General features: G+C 48.7%; 1 protein-coding gene across 2 annotated transcripts in view; it reads right to left on the minus strand.

Moving 5' to 3' along the window:
* Positions 1–6,452: 6,452 nt before the first annotated feature.
* Positions 6,453–16,801, minus strand: part of ZNF8 (zinc finger protein 8) — a 28,777-nt gene continuing 18,428 nt past the window's right edge. For both annotated transcript variants that reach the window (XM_074315518.2, XM_088800429.1), the window contains 4 exons: positions 15,414–16,473; positions 13,573–13,653; positions 11,438–11,621; positions 6,453–9,100 (listed from right to left, as the gene is read on the minus strand). The gene's annotated coding sequence lies outside the window, so the exon portion shown is untranslated. The remainder of the gene's footprint in view (positions 9,101–11,437; positions 11,622–13,572; positions 13,654–15,413; positions 16,474–16,801) is intronic.

The following is a 16,801-nucleotide window of genomic DNA, read 5'->3' on the forward strand; positions in this document are numbered from 1 at the left end:
ATACAAAAAATAATAAGAAACAATTTATTTTTAGGTTTGAAAAAACACAAATGTTTGATTTACAAGTTTGTCTTAAAACTGCTTTTGTTTTTTTGATTGGAAAATTTACAATTAATTCAACTTTAAAGGTAGTTGAATGTCCTCAGTGTCATTTGTTTACTTGCTTAGATTCTTCAATTTATAATTCTTCTCAAGATCAAATCATGATTTCGTGGAGAAGACGGGGTCTATGGATTCCTGTCCAAGCCCGTCAACTGTGGGAGGGCTCTCCCACTGTTCATATTGCTCTTCAATTGCTTCGTAAGATTTTACATAGAGCTAAAAGATTTATTGATTTGTTAATTGCTGTTATTATGGGAATAATCGCTATAATCACTGTAGCTGCTGTTTCTGGTGTTGCTCTACATCAAACTGTTCAAACTACAGAATTTATACAAAAATGGCATGAAAATGCTAGTAAGTCTTGGAATCAACAAGTTAAGATAGATCAAAAAATTAATGTTAGATTAACAGATTTAGAAACCACTGTTGTATTTCTTGGTGATCAGTTAGAAAATCTTCATACTATGATTACTTTAAAATGTGATTGGAATATATCCACTATTGTATAACTCCATTTTCTTATAATCAAACTCGCACCCCTTGGTCTGAGGTGCGAGCCCATCTCTTGGGACATATGCCTAATCTCACTGTGGACATTATACAATTACAACAAGAAGTTGACCAGATGTCTAATGCCAAACTTCAGCTCTTCCTTGGAGAAGAAACACTTTCTGCGGCTGAAGAAGGACTTTCCACTTTAAATCCTGTCAAGTGGATAAAGACTCAGGGTGGAGGGTTTGCTGGTGCTATTGCTTTTCTGTTTATTGTTCTCTGTTTATTTTGTTTAGTCCTCAGATGTGGACAAATAGCCCTCCGACGGGAAGTAAATAAAAAAACTGCAAGGTCTGTGTTTCTCATGCTTCGAAAACAAAAAGGGGGAAATGTTGTCACACAGCAGCCTAGCCAACTGTTCCCCCCCAACCCCCGTGTCTTTCCTTGAGGAAAGAGGGGTCTGTGAGACTGTGCCTTTCTGGGATTTTGTTTTATCTTAATGTTTTATACCTCATGTCTCTCTGTCTGGTCCCCAAAAGATGGTTTGCAGCCAATGACGAGTAAGATTCCCCACGGGGGGAACAACTCAAGCCAGGCGGAACCATGTGGGGACACCCAATGAGCTGCCTTGGAAGATCTGGGAAAGGGCCTTGCCTCCCCTTCTCCCTGCCTGGGAAAAGCCACTGCTGACTCTGGCTTTCCCCTCTCACCTGATTGTGAGAGAAGTCATGAGAGCGATAATATCAGCTCTCCCGTCTAACCCTACAATTAAGTTTCAGCATGAGAGACCTGTCCCTAAGGAGGCACATACCATCATTGTTAAGACATCATGGGACTTTCTGTTTCGGCCGTTTACTGGCAAGGATGATTGGTTTGAATCATTTTTCTGGTATGATGTATGAGATTCACAGACTGTGGAAAAGACAATGCTACTTCCTTGTATGATAATCAATAAAAGCCACCAGTTGATCTCATTCTGGGCTCCAGTCTCTTGTCAGGCTGTGAAACCCCCTGGCCTTCTGAGATTTAACTGCATTAAGTCTCTGTTTCTTTCTTAAAAACTTAACCTAACACTGCCCCTTCTCACTCCCTTACTGCCTGTGTTGCGCTGGACACAACAAATCAATTTTTACAACAGATGACCGAGAGGTGGTCTGGAGCAAGATAAGCACCTGAGTCAACTCTATTCATCTTAGGAGGTCACACACTCGCGTGGAAGACCATGCACTACCTTTTCCCACCAAATCAATATGTAACTCCCTCACCCCACCGAGCAAACTGTAAGTCCTCAGGACAAGAGGCCTAGGGCTCTGTCTCTGCCTGTGTGTCTGTCTCCCTCGCTCTTATTGTCTCTCCCTCCTCAGCTAGGCCTGTTCTTTTCCCTGAGAACATATCACTAACACTGGGAGTCTATGCCTCTCTCTCTTCCACCTTGGCTAGGCCCATTCTCTTCCCTGAGAACATATCACTAATAAACCCTGCTTCTTGCATACTAATTAGCTTACTGACCTTTGATTCTTCACTGCGTTGGCACGAAGAACCAAGACTCCTATAACAATGGGAATTGGAATTATAGGAAGGGACTATAAGATGGTGAAGCCACTGTGGAAAACAGTTTGGAAGTTACTCAAAAGGTTACAAACAGAGTGTGTATAACCTAGTAATTCCACTCCTAGGAATACAATCAAGGGAAAAGAAACCATATGCCATGCAGGGTGTCATGCGGGGTCTCTCGTCCCGCTTCCCACATAAGAACACAGGACATGGTGAGGTCAAAAAGGAACACCCACGGAGCCATAGATAGGGGAGTCATACCACTATAGTCTCGCTGGCAGCTGGGTTGGAGACACAGGAAGCAGGAGCCACACAATCCGCAACCTGCCGCCCACTGGTCTCTGCCAACCAACCTCACTTGCTAGCTATAATCAGCCGTGCTAACTGCAATCCACGTTTGCTAGCTCAGCCACCATCTTCTTGCTAGCCCCCATTTGCTGCTAGCGTAGGCACGGCAGTTATATTAGTGGCCAATGGCTCACTGGTTACAGCTGACAGCCAACTAGCCACAGCTGATAGCCATCCAATCACAGTTGATGGCCATATACGACCCGAGTGAGCACCTTTCCACATGAGGGTAAGAGCCTGGAAACTGCACTCCGGGCTCTGTCCCCACACCGTATGTCCACACAAAAACTTGTACACAAATGTTCACAGCAGCATTAATCATAACAGCCGAAAAACAGAAACAACACAAATGTCCACCAACTAATAAATGGAAAAAATGCTGTATATACATATAATGGAATATTATTCACCATTAATAGCAAGGAAGCACTGACTTATGCTAAAACATGGATGAACCTTGAAAACACGATGCTAAGTAAGGTGGGTTCCTCTGGGTTGTGGGGCTATGAAGTCGCTCCCCCTACCACCTTCTATTACTTAAAAAATTACTTACATATATATTTAACATATCATAAAATTCACCCTTTCAGTGTATATTTACAAGGTTGTACAACTATCATCAAAATCTAATTCCAGAATATTTTTATCATCTCAAAAATGAAACCCCATACCCATTAGCAGTCACACTCCATTTCCCTTCATATTCTGGGCACTTCGTATAAGTGGAATCACACCATATGTGACTTTTTGTGTCTGGACTTTTTTACTGAGCACAATGTTTTTGAGGGTCACTCACATTGTAGAATGTACCAGTACTTCATTCCTTTTCATGAACAAATACTATTTCACTCTGTGGATATACTACATTTTGTTTATCCATCTGTCAGCTGATGGACATTTGGGTTGTTACTACTTTTTGGTTATTATGAAAATTGCTATTAACATTCATGCACAAGTTTTTGTGTGGACAAATGTTTTCAATTCTCTTGGATATGTAGCTAGGAGTAGAATTGCTAGGTGATCCGTTAACTCTATGCTTAACTTTTAAAGAAATTACCCAGCTGTTGTCCAACATGGCTGCACCATTTTACATTCCCACCAGCAATGGATAAGGATTCCAATTTATCCACACTCTTGCCAAGGTCTTTTATACTATTACTTTTATCTACTTTCCATGGTAAAATTTTTTTTCTTTATAGTCAGGAATCCCTCCACACCACCACCAAATGAAATGTAACCCCTCCTAGGAAACCCCAAAGAATGTGTGCTTTGGCCACAGGATCCCCCTTATTCATGGACTTGGCCTCTCCCTGCCGACTCACAATCCCCACAGATGTAAGTGTTTACAGTTCTTCTCTTTCTCTTCCCCTTCCAATGTCAGCTCTGACGCCCACTCTGCTTGGAGTCCCCACTCAGAGAAGCCACCCTGGACAGAGGTATAGGAGACCTGAGAAGGAGCCATGGCCTTGGGCACAGGGAAACATGAATGTTAGTAAAATAAGACCCCAATCAGTGGCAGCTGGCAACCTCTGGCAAGGTTGTGTTCTAGCCACTAACTCCACTGGAAAGCTCACTTGTGCCTCTGGTCACCTTGCACTTGCCATTACCCTCATTCCTCTCAGCTTTTGTTCCTGTTATTCCCTTGTCCTAAAGTCCCTCTCTGCACCTGACTAATTTCTCCTAGTCCTCCAGGCTCCACTTTAGCTGTCATCTTCTCCAAGAGCTGCCACAGCACCAGGAGCAGGCTAAGTGTCCTTCTAATGCCCTGGGTCTCTCTCTCCAGACAGACTGGGCATGCTGCAGCCACAGTGCCCAGGGTCCTACCTATAGCAAGTGCACAGGAAACAGGTGCTACACAAATGGAGGGGCCAAGAAAGACTGACATAGTCATCCACAGGTTTGGGGACTTACTGTACAGGGGAAGAGGGAGTGGCAGTGATGACATTAAATGTAGTAACAGCTTCCCTCTTTGCACCCCTGGAGCCCCCATTCTGGAAAATCCTTGATGACTATCTCCAAGACATATGTATATGGGCCCGCTTCAGCCCAGGCCCCCCCAAAATGTGCTGACCTCAAATGAGTTTGGGGTCCCCCATCCATGACTGCCTAACCCACTGGGGAGAGTGGTTCCTTCCTTTGTCACTCGTTCTTTGTACCTGACCCAATAACGGCACTTACCTCAAGAGGATTGCTGTGAGGTTACCCAAGGCGATCAATGACAAGTGTCCAGTACAAGTCTGGCTCACAGCAAACATGCAGTAAATGCCCAATTTGACAACTCCACAGGCCCCTGCCAGACTTAAGGTGCCCAGGGGACATATTCATGCACCCAGCTGGTCACACAATTTCAGCTGCAGACAAGGCAAAGCACAAATTCTGTCAAATCACCCACATTTCAGTCCCACTGACAATCTCAGTCAATGCTCACACCCTATCTGAGGCAGTGAGTCATACCCCCAAATATACCCAGGCACATACAATTTCTCAGTCAATCAAATAAACACAGGCCCTCACAGCATCTCCATCACACAGTCATTATCTCTGTTACCATCTCAGCCAGATAGACTGTCACAGCGGAAATCACAGGTAGTCGTCACACCCACCCTCTCACTCACAATACCACACAACCCACCCACAAAATTTCAAACAACCACCATCTTTGTCAGCCGCACACCTGATAGGGTCAGTCAGACGCTCATCATATCCGTCGCTCACACACTCCCAACCTGTCAGTCAGAAACACACCCCTAAAATGTCTCAGATACATAAGCATGATCTTCAGGCACATCACACGACTGGTCTGTCAGTCCCACACCCTTTATCTACCCAGGTGGCCCCACATTCGATGAGTTAGTTTTACGCTCGGGCCGTAAGTTTGTCCCACACTCAGCCCGTCGGTCGGGGCACACGCCTCAGTTTCCGCCCGCGGGTGGGCCCGCACAGCTCGCTCAGGCCACCACAGCCGCTCGCGGCTTCCAGGTCGGCGGTCTTCCTCTCCGCGGAAGTCCGGCAAGACCCAACCGGAACTCACTTCACTGGCGCAGCGGCCCGACACTTCCAGGAGCGGACTCAGAGGCACCCAACTAAAGAGCCGGCCTGCGCGCCCACCTGATCGGACCACAACTCCCAGAATTCACCGCGTTGCCCACCAGGACCCTGCGCCCGCCTGGACTACAATTCCCAGGAAGGCGCATCATCGGGCCTCTCCCACGCCGCGGCATTCGGGGAGTTGTAGTGCAGCTGGGGTACTGCCCATGCGCCAGGCCTCTGTGGGGCCGTGACTGGAGCATTGGGTTGCGTGAGGGCATGGGGTGTGTGAGCAGTGTGGGTGATGGGGTGAGAGGTGTGGGTGCCTGTGTGAGTGGTGTGTGTGTGGCTGTGGCACATGGTGGATTAGCGCAGGGGCTTCAAGGCCAGATTTCATTCTGACAGCCACAGAGAACCCCTGAGCACAGTTGCATGGGAAAGTGAAAGGCTCACACCTATGATGAGACAAATGAATGGCTCCTGGCAGCCATTGAACCAATATCTGGCCTAAACAATGGCTGCCCAGCTCCTATTTTGCCTTTGCTTCAAGTCAGCCAAATGACTCAACCTGCTTCTTCAGGTGGGATCCCAATCACCTCATCGTCTCCCACTTCAAGGGAACTTCATATTCTAGAACTGTCTCCTCAAAGGGAAACACCTCTGGGGGTATAGTACTTCTGCCACACTGTCCTTATCTGTTAATTCTAATATTTTCATCCTGAAAAGTGAGTGGCTTCTAGCTGAGGACCTCAGGCAAGTGGTTTAAGTTCTCAAACTTTCAGCTCCTTCGTCTATGAAGTGGGGATAAAAATACGTGTATCCCAAGGCTGCTGAGGGTGAAATGTGACATCATGTGTGAAGGGCTTACAAAGTGCTAAAATCTGACACTAATGTCGCCGTCTCAACTGCTTTTAATGACCTTATCATGCTGAAGCTGAAGAATGACACACAAAGTTTTATTTAGAAAGAGCTGGACTTTTGACACACTGTTTCAGCATATGAAGCTCACTTTTTGTGGTGAAAAACCAAACCAAACCATAGGTGCTGAATTAATACAAGGCACAAACAACTTAAAAAGCATCTTTTAAAAAGTTTTTTTCCTTTCTTTCTTATAATAAATTTCATTTCTTTCTTTGCAAAAACTTTGAAATGAACTCTATTTCAGGCCTACTGAGAGCAAGACAGGTCCCCACCTGTGGATCGCTCCTGCCATCTGGTGGGCATTCGTGGAAACCTGTATAATGGAGAAGAACCACACTCTTCTTGAAGGTTACAAACATCTACAGAAGACTCTGGATTCAAGGCCCACTCCCAGATTTCTCACCACACCAGGTGACCCTGCAGGGGGAAATGTATGATGTGCAACGGGGGCTGTTCTGCGCTGACCTACATGGGCCCTCCGCAGGACGCAGGACAACACACCAAGGACAGATGGGTCTCTGCAACATTTGGCATGGTCCCAGTTCATGGCCATGCGAGAACCAAACAGTTGCTGAGTGTTTTCCGGTACTCACTGTGTTCACAGGGTCTTTCCCTGGGGAATGAGTCCTCCAATACTAGACCAGAGATCTGCTCTGTTCGAAGGCTCTGCTGCACTCTGACACTCAAAGGGCCTCTCCTGTGTGGATCTTCTGATGCAGAACCAGGGCCGCCGCCTCCGTGGAAGATTTTCCGACACGTGCCGCATAGGAAGGGCTTGGCACAAGGTGTGGATGTGCTGGTGCTGCACAAGGTGTGTGCTACAGCTGAAGGCCTTGCCATACACACTGCAACCAAAGGGCCACTCCCGTGTGTTCACCCCGGCAAGCGGCTGTATGCGTGCCTCAGTGAGGTGTGACATCTGACTGTAAGCCTTGTTGCACTTGTTGCATTTGTAGGGCTTCTCCCTGATGTGTGTCTTCGGGTGGAGGGCCAGGAAGGTGCTCTGCATGAAGGCTCTCCCACAGTCACCGCACACGAAGGACTTCTCACCAGTGTGGAGGCGCTCATGATGGGTGAGGACTTGATCTGGCAGAAGGCCTTCTTGCACTGGCCGCAGGCATATGGCTGCTTGCCCTTATGCACACACCAGTGATTGGCGAGGGACAAGCTCTAGGGGAAGGCACGCCCGCACTCCCGGCACTCATATGGCTGCTCGCCTGTGTGGCAGCGCTGATGGTTGGCCAGGGACGAGCTGAGGCTGAATGCCTTGCAGCACATACCACACTCATAGGGCCTGTCCCCTATGTGCTTCCTCTGGTGGACCAGCAATGCTGAGGGGTCGGCGAAGGCACAGCCGCATGCCGGCGAACAGCCGCTCCCCATCTGCTGTGCACTTGTGGGTGCTGCACAAAGTGGGAGGTCTGGCTGGATGTGCAGCTGCATTGGCTGCACGCGTATGGCCACATGTCTGTGTGCACCCGCCGGTGCTTGGCGAGGAACGAACTCTTCCGGAAGCCTTTGCTGCAGTGGTTTCACGTGTAGGGTTTCTTGGGTGTGGATACTTCGGTGCTTAACAAGAGATGAATTTTTGCTGAAGGCACAGCCGCGCTCCTTGCATGCAAACGGTTTCTGGTAGGTATGCATTCTCTGGTGCTGAACGAGGCCTGTGCTCTGCACAAAGGTCTTCCCACATTCCTGGCACTTGTGGGGCTTCCCTCTGCTAGGGATCCACTGACAGCTCAACGGGCACGTGTTTCTGCCAAAGGCATCGGCCCACCCCCCACACACCAGGGCGTCCTCCACAGGGTGAACTTGTGGGTGATTGAGGTCTGAAAGGGAGCCAAAGGCCTCCACATACATACCCTCTCCTTGGCTGGAGCGCCCCTGACCCTGGTCTGAAATGCACGTGAGGCCCTTTGTGGGAACATGGGTGTGGGGACTGAGCCCCAGAAAGCAGTTTCCAGGCTCTCGGCCTCACATAGACAGGTGCTGGCTCAGGTAGTAAATGGCCATCAACTGTGATTGCATGGCCATCAACTGTGGCTAGTTGGCCGTCAGCTGTAACCAGTGAGCCATTGGCCACTAATATAACTGCTGTGGCTAGGCTAGCAGGAAAAATGGGGGCTAGCAAGAAGATGGTGGCTGGGCTGGCGAGTGTGGATGGCGGTTTGCAGACAGTGTGGATCCAGCCTCCATTGAGAGTATAGTGCCGCCAGAGAGAATATAGTGGTATGACTCCCCTACCTATGGCTCCGTGGCTGTTCCTTTTTGGCCTCACCATAGCCTGCGTTCTTGTATGGGGAGCGGGAGCAGAGACCCCACAGGCCGCCCCGCATGACAAATGGTGCAGCGAGCAGGGTCCCCCGCATGACAATGGGTCCTGGGAGCCTGAGCTCAGTGATGCTCCGTGAGGCACAGGCGCCAGGGGGACTGTCACACAAGGCTCCGCTCTAGGCTCCCCCCCTTCTTCCCCCCCACCCCCCGTGCAGTGTCACTGCAGGTGAACATGTTTGTGCTGCCTGGCCTCCATGCTCTGTGACCTCGCAGGACCATGTGCTGGAAATCCTACCCTGTGAGTCCCATCGTCCTTGTTTCCTGAGGTGGAGCCCCTTCATCTGGAGGTAGCCAGCAGCTTGGGACCCTGCAGGCTCTGACTCTGAAAAATAAGCAAAGAAAATAGTAACAATCAGCTCAACCTGAATATGCACTGCCAATCTAGGGGCATGGACAGAACCCCGCAGTCAGACTGGGACAACAGAATGAGCTGCTGCCTAGGACATCGCTTTCAGAAGGGGCTCCTGCAGGGTGGCCGGTTAGCTCAGTTGGTTAGAGTGCAGTGGTCTTAACAACAAGGTTGCCGGTTCAATCCCCACATGGGCCACTGTGAGCTGCGCCCTCCACAACTAGATTGAAATAAGTACTTGACTTGGAGTTGATGGGTCCTGGAAAAACACACTTAAAATAAATAAAAGTTTAAAAAAGAAGAAAAAAGAAGGGGCTTCTTAGGAAGGGGATGAAGATTGAGGACAGAACAGCGGCTCGGTTGGGGTCTGCAAGACCACCCCCGGCTTGGACATGCACTAGGACTTAGGGGACTCAGCAGAGTCATGTATTCGCAACTCTGACTGATTAGAGCAGAAGGACACAGAGCAAAATTAGCAAAGGAAAAGGTGCACGGGGGTGAAGGGAACACAGAAGGGCATGGGCCAAGGCCACTGAGAGCCCTCCCACCTGTCAGCTGCCATTGGGATTGTTTCTCACTGGGACAGGGCCTGGCCAACAGAATAGAGAGACAGGTGCTCAAGCAAAAACGTGTCTGTGAATGTTCATAGCAGTACTATTCCACAACAGCCAAGATGTGGAAACAGCCCAACTGTCCATCAAAGGAAGAATGTAGAAACAAAATGTGGTCTATCAGTGCATGGAATATTATTCAGCCACAAAAAAGAATGAGGGACTGATATTTACTATAACATGTATGAACTTTGGAAAAACTATGCTAAGTGAAAGAAACCAGACACAAAAGACCACACACTGTTACATGTATCTGTATGAGAAATGTATGAATTGATATATACTTATATGAATACATTTATCTAAATTCCATTTATATGACAGGTTCAGGACAGGTAAATCCACAGAGACAGAAAGCAGATTAATTGTTGGCAGGGACTGGGGGAAGTGACTGCTTAATGAGTAGGAGTTTGCTTTCTGGTTCCTGCATCTACTGACTCCTTCCCATTGGATGTACAATGCACCTCCTTGCCCCAGGAGGACGAATAAACTTGTGAAGCATGCTGACTACAGTTATAATACTGTATTGTATATTTGGTATATCCTAAGAGAGGTGCTCTTAAGTGTTCTTACCATGAGAAAAAGCTGTAACTATGTGAGGTAATAGATAAATAATTAGCTTAATTGTGGTGATCATTTCAATGTACATGTATATCAAAACACAGTGTTGTGCACCTTAACTACAAGGTATGATAAAAAAAATACGGTGAATGCTGCTGCTGAGTGTCATCCAGGTGATGTTAATTGTGTTTTTTGACCTTGATGGAATTGTGCAAGCTGAGTTTGTACCCAGGAACACTATGGTGAACTCTGAATATTGTAAGGGCTTATTAGAGTGTTTAAGAAACTATGTGCATAGAAAACGGCCTGAGAAATGGGCAAATGGTTTCATCCTCCATCATGACACCGCTCAATGTCACACATCATTTATGGTATGGCACTCTCTGTCAAATAAAAGCATTATAGTTTGTCTTCATCCACCTTATTCATTGGATCTGGCACCGTGCAACTTCTGGCTCTTCCCCAAAATCAAAATGACCATGAAAGGTAAATGTTTTGAATCGATTCAGGACATCGAGGCAGCCATGACAGTGCAACTGAAGACACTCACGAAAGAGGACTTCCAGAACTCCTACAGAAAGTGGCAAGAACAATAGGATAAGTGTGTTCGAAGCAAGGGTGAGTATTTTGAGGGGGATTAATGGCAATGTGTCTTTTATTGTAATAATTTTTAAAATTTAAACATTCACCATATTGTTTTGTCAATTATACATCAGTAAAGATGGGGGAAATTAAAAAAAAAAACCCAAATGGTTCTGGTGGGGAAGCTTTCACTTCACTCACTGGAACCTCTCTCCACAATCCAGGGGTCTTCCCACTGCTCCAGTTTGGAGATCACATCTGGTTTGGAACCGGGAAGTCCTGCCCATCGTGAGAAAAGAGGAAAATGTACATGCTGTTGCCACAAGTCAGCCTGGCCCTGACAGGCCAAACAGTGCAGTGTGTGCCCTTGAGGCATGGGAAAGATCCCTCCCTGGTGATGCAGGTGGAGGGTCCAGTCTCTGCACAGAGGGCACCCAGCTGGGGGACATGGGTCAGAGCAAGGACACATGGGTGTGAGTGACCAAAGATGAGGCAGGATATACATATGTACACACAGATGAGTGACATGGATGAAGAAGAGACAGGGAGGCCTCACCCTGGGACACCAGCTTGTTGTAGGTCCTGAGCATCACATCGCAGTACAGGACCCTCTGCTTTGGGCACAGCAGCCCCCATTCCTCCTGTGTGAAGTCCATGGCCATGTCCTTAAATGTCACCAGCTTCTGAAACATCCCACATGCACTGGCTCAGCCATGGGTTGTGTCTGACCAGGGCTGGCCCTGTTGGAAATGGCAGGATGTTGCCATCAGGGGGCACACACTCTGAATGACCCAATCCAAAATCTGACACCATTACCATCTTGATACAGGGCACCATGGTCCCATCTGAATATGTGTGTCTAAATTCCTATGTTAGTCTTCACCCTGCTATGTGAAGGTATTTGGATGTGGGGCCTTTGGGATGTGACGGGTTAGATGAGGTCATGAGGGTGGGGCCCCATGACAGGATAGTACCCTTATAACAAGAGGTAGATGGGGGCGGCCAGTTAGCTCAGTTGGTTAGAGTGCAGTGCTCTTAACAAGATTGCCAGTTCGATCTCCAAATGGGCCACTGCGAGCTGTGTCCTCCACAACTAGATTGAAACACTACTTGACTTGGAGATGATGGTCCAGGAAAAACACACTTAAAGTTTAAAAAAAAAAAACCCCAAAAAACGTTGGATTGTCCTTGACTTAAAAAAAAGGGGGGGGGGCAGATGGCTCAGCTGGTTAGAGCGCGAGCTCTTAACAACAGGGTTGCTGGTTTGATTCCTGCCTGGGATGGTGGGCTGTGCCCTCTGCAACTAAAGGTTGAAAACAGCGACTGGACTTGGAGCTGAGCTGCGCCCTCCACAAATAGGCTGAAGTACAATGACTTGACTTGGAGCTGATGGGCCCTGGAAAAAACACACTGTTCCCCAACATTTCCCCCCCCCAAAAAAAGAGGTAGAGACCAAAGCTCTTCCTGACCCCCCCACCCCACATATGAGGACATGGCGAGAAGGAGGCCATCTGCAAGCCAGGAAGAGACCTTTAATCAGAACCCAGTCCTGACCTTAGATTTGCAGGTCCAGAACTGTGGGAAATAAGTTTCTGGTGGTTAAGCCACACAATCCGTGGTATTTTGTTAGAGCAGCCTGAGCAGATTAAGACACGGTGATTCCTCATGATTTTCCATGGTGTTCGACTTTGTGGTCCCCAGAGGGACAGCCCCCCATAAAGCCATCTGTCATCTGTGTCATCTTCATGCCCTTCAGGACTGGGCAGGGGAGGTTTGGAGGCTGGGATGGCATTTGGTACCAGCCACATCTGCCCTGCGGCCAGAAAGTGTCCCCAACCTGGCCTTTACCCACAGTGGCACCCCCAGGCTCTGACAACAATCTCCTTGCCTGTGTGTGGGTCTCCTTGGGAACCCCATGGGAAGGGGCCTGTCAGTGGGCAGCATTGATTTCAGAGTAAATACTAACCATTCTTAACATCCAAAGCCCCCACCTCCAATCTGTCCCTGACTTATGATGTTTCAACTTTATGGTAGTGTGAAAAGTGATGCTCCTACACCCATTCTGGTTTTCACTTTCAGTACAGTATTCAATAAATTATGTGAGACAGTTAACACATTATTATCAAGGAGGCTTTGTGTGAGATGATTTTGCCTAGCTGCAGGCTAGTGTTGTGAACATGTTTAAGGCGGTCTGGGCTCACCTATGATGTTCAGTAGGTTAAGTGTCTTAAATGCATTTTCAACTTACGATATTTTCAACTTTTAGGTTGATAGGTTTTTGGGAATGTAACCCCGTCGTAAGTCAAGGAGCATCTGTACGCACTGCTCAACACCAGCATTCACTCACTTGCCTGCTAATACGTCCCTGGTGTCTGTGTGTTCCAGGCCATGCTCTGTCTTTTTTCTGGATATTGGCTGATAAACAATGTGGCCACTAAGATTCCCTGTGTTCTAGATCTGCCTAGGTGAGGGGTCACCACCGAGGTGCCCCAAATTAGTGACAGGGTCACTAAGCCCCACCCTGGGGTGAAGAGAAGAGAAGGAAGAAGAGGAAGAGGAGGAGGGTGGCCAGGGTTGAGGAAGAGGCCCTGCCCCACGACGTGCTACCTGGGGACTGTGGCTCTAGTACCAAGGGGCAGAAGCACCACAGAAGCATGCCCGCTGAGACCATTGGCATTTTTGGAAACTCACACGGAAGGCATATGCCGGGAACATGGGTAGCGTCCTGGGCCTTGGGCTTGTCCTCATCAATGCTCCCCTGCGAAGGAACAGCTGGAGAAGGGGAGGGAACATGAGGGAAGCCTGACCTACACTGAAGCCCCAGAGACTCCAGCCCCAAAATCCCCTCACCCAAATGCCCCCAGGCCCTGCTATCCCCAGGGCCTCACCTCACACTCCTCCCAGTCCAGACCCTCCCACAGACGTTTCCTCCTCCACTGCACTGCCCGCTGTGGGACTGCTTCCTCCAGCTCACCTTCCAGGGCTTGGTTGAAATAGTCCCCAACATGTACTACAAGCCAGGCATGCTGTGGGTACCTTATATCAGCTTGCCTGATCTTCACTCCAGCCTTAAGAGTGAGGCAACGCTACCATACTCATTTTACAAGAAGGAAACTGAGGCACCCAGAGGGGAAGTTCCTCGCCTGAGTCAAGCTTCTGTGGGGAAGCAACACCTCTCCTTCCCTAGGACCAGCCAAAATGGCAAGTCCTATGGGGAAGGAGTTGTCCATGTGAACAGATGGGGTGACCTACATCCCCAGAATTAGTCTGGGGATACAGCACTCCACCTGGGTTCTGGTGCAGGGCCGCTGTGGATATGAGGTGACCCAGGGGAGGATGCACGCTTGAAGGACCCATGGCTCTACTGCAGGCCACTAAACGACCATATCCCTGCTCCAGGCCTGGTTCTTCCAGGGTACAACAGGGACAGGCTCCCAGAAGGAAGGACGGCACTATGCCGTAAAGTCTTCTTGCAATGGAGCACAACATAGAACACCTCATGGTGTCCTTGCTGCCACATGGCTTTCATACCCACTATTACCTCCCAGCTCCCAGGCTGGGCAAGGGGTCCCTGGGCTCAGGTTTCCACAGAAAGTGGACCTCTTATTTGGTCCATGCAGGCCGGGCCTCTAAAACAGGCTTGATCTACCTTGAACCTAGGCTTGAACCTAGGCTTAGTCCCTGTGCTGCAGGCCCAAGCCACCCCCAGGCTGCAAGCTTCCCAAGGGCTCCCTGTGCAATGCCGATCGAGTTCCCTACACAGGGACAATGAGGTACCATCATCACTCTCTGTGATACAAGTGAGGAAATGGAGGCACAGAGTTAAATCAAAGGTGGTAAAGCACGTGACAGATAGCAGGGGTTTGAAGCCAAGCAGTAAGCCTCAAATCCGTGCCCGCAGATACTTTTAAAATAGAGGTATAGGGCTGGCCCAGTGGCTCAGGCAGTTGGAGCTCTGTGCTCCTAATGCCAAAGGCTGCTGGTTTGATTCCCACATGGACCAGTGGGCTCTCAACCACAAGGCTCCCGCAAGGGATGGTGGGCTCCGGCCCCTGCAACTAAGATTGAACATGGCACCTTGAGTTGAGCTGCTGCTGAGCTCCTGGATGGCTCTGTTGGTTGGAGCACATCCTCTCAACCACAATGATTGCCAGTTCGACTCCCGCAAGGGATGGTGGGCTGTGCCCCCTGCAACTAACAACAGCAATGGGACCTGGAGCTGAATTGCGCTCTGCACAACTACGATTGAAAGGACAACTTGACTTGGAAAAAATCCTGGAAGTACACACTGTTCCCCAATAAAGTTCTCCCAATAAAGTCCTGTTCCCCTTTCCCAATAAAATCTTTAAAAAAATTAAATTAAATAAAAAAAAAAATAGAGGTATGGGGGCGGCCAGGTGGCTCGGTTGGTTAGAGCATGAGCGCGTGAGCACTTGATAACAAGGTTGCCGGTTCAATTCCCACATGGGCCAGTGAGCTGCGCCCTCCTCAACTAGACTGAAGACAATGACTTGAACTGGGCTTCCACTGACCTGCTGGTGGGGCAACTTGACTTGGAGCTGATGGGTCCTGGAAAAAACATACTGTTACCCAATAAAATATATATATTCAAATAAAAAAAAACTAAAACAGGTATGGGCTAGTCCGGAGGCTCAGGTGGTTGGAGCGCTGTGCTTGTAAAGCTGAAGTCACCAGTTCGATTCCCACATGGGCCAGTGAGCTGCGCCCTCTACAGCTAAGAATGTGAACAATGGCTCTCCCTGGAGCTGGGCTGCTGTGAGCAGCTGGAGATAGGTGGGCTGCTGTGTGCTGCCACGGGCTACTGTGTGCTGCCAGGAACAGCCGGTGGCTAGCGTGAGTGGCCGGCAGCTGGCGAGAGCTGCCATCAGCTGCTGTGAGCAGCTAACCGACAACCGATGACCGACTGCCTCAGCCAGGGGTGGGGGGCAGTGCAAGGTTCATAATACTAGTATGGGCCAGGGAGCTGTGTCCTACACAACTAGACTGAGAAACAGCAGCTTGAACCGGAGTGGAGGGGGGAAGGCAGAAGAAGGGGGGAAAAAAGAGGTATGAATGTTCAGCTCAGTGAGTTTTGACCAATGAACACACCTGTGTGGACACCATTTTTATCAAGCTCTAGAACTTTCTGTGAGGATGGAAACATTCTTCAGCTGTGCTGATTTGGCAGCCATCAGTCCCATGTGGCTCCTGAGCAGTAGAAACATGGGTGGTGTGACCAGGAAAATGGATTTGTAATTTTATTTAAGTTTAATTTACATTTCAATATCCACAGGGGTGCATGGCTACCATATTGGACAGCTCAGGTCTAGGACACTTCAGCACCATGGACAGCTCCACTCAGGCAAGGACCTCCCCAGCGCTGACATGATTGCAGTTGGGGTTTCTGACAGAACACATAGTTGTGCTTATTCTTGAACTTCATACAAAGTGAATCCCATGCTGTTTAACACTGAGGTCTCAGCTCCATGCTATCAGGTTTATGGACAGCAGCGGTAGCAGACACTACTTGTCAGCATGCTTCTTCATAAGGACTGCTTGGACACAAAGTGAGATGCCAGGTGGAGAAGTGGTCTGAAAAGGGAAAATGGACAGTCCCAATTGTCCTGAATTCAGGTCCTGGCAGAGACATACAGGAGGGAAGGTCTGATGTGGAAGGGCCTTTTGTCCTAGTTTTCTAGTAAAATAGGGTAATAGTACCTTTTGTGGGAAGTTGTTTGTTCATTCATTTAACAAGCACACCAGGAACTTGGCAGTGCATTGTGCAACTTATAGTCTATGATGAATGGGAACAAGTGTGAAGCCTTCAAATGTGGTAAGTGCTAAAAAAAAGTGCGTGTCACCTGTTTTGGATCAGGTGGCCAGAGGTCTCTGAGGTGATAGCTAAACGTATACCCTATTG

This window comes from Rhinolophus sinicus, chromosome 8, assembly GCF_057876585.1.
Source record: "Rhinolophus sinicus isolate RSI-liver-muscle chromosome 8, RSI-T2T, whole genome shotgun sequence".
In the NCBI taxonomy this organism is placed as follows: Eukaryota; Metazoa; Chordata; class Mammalia; order Chiroptera; family Rhinolophidae; genus Rhinolophus; species Rhinolophus sinicus.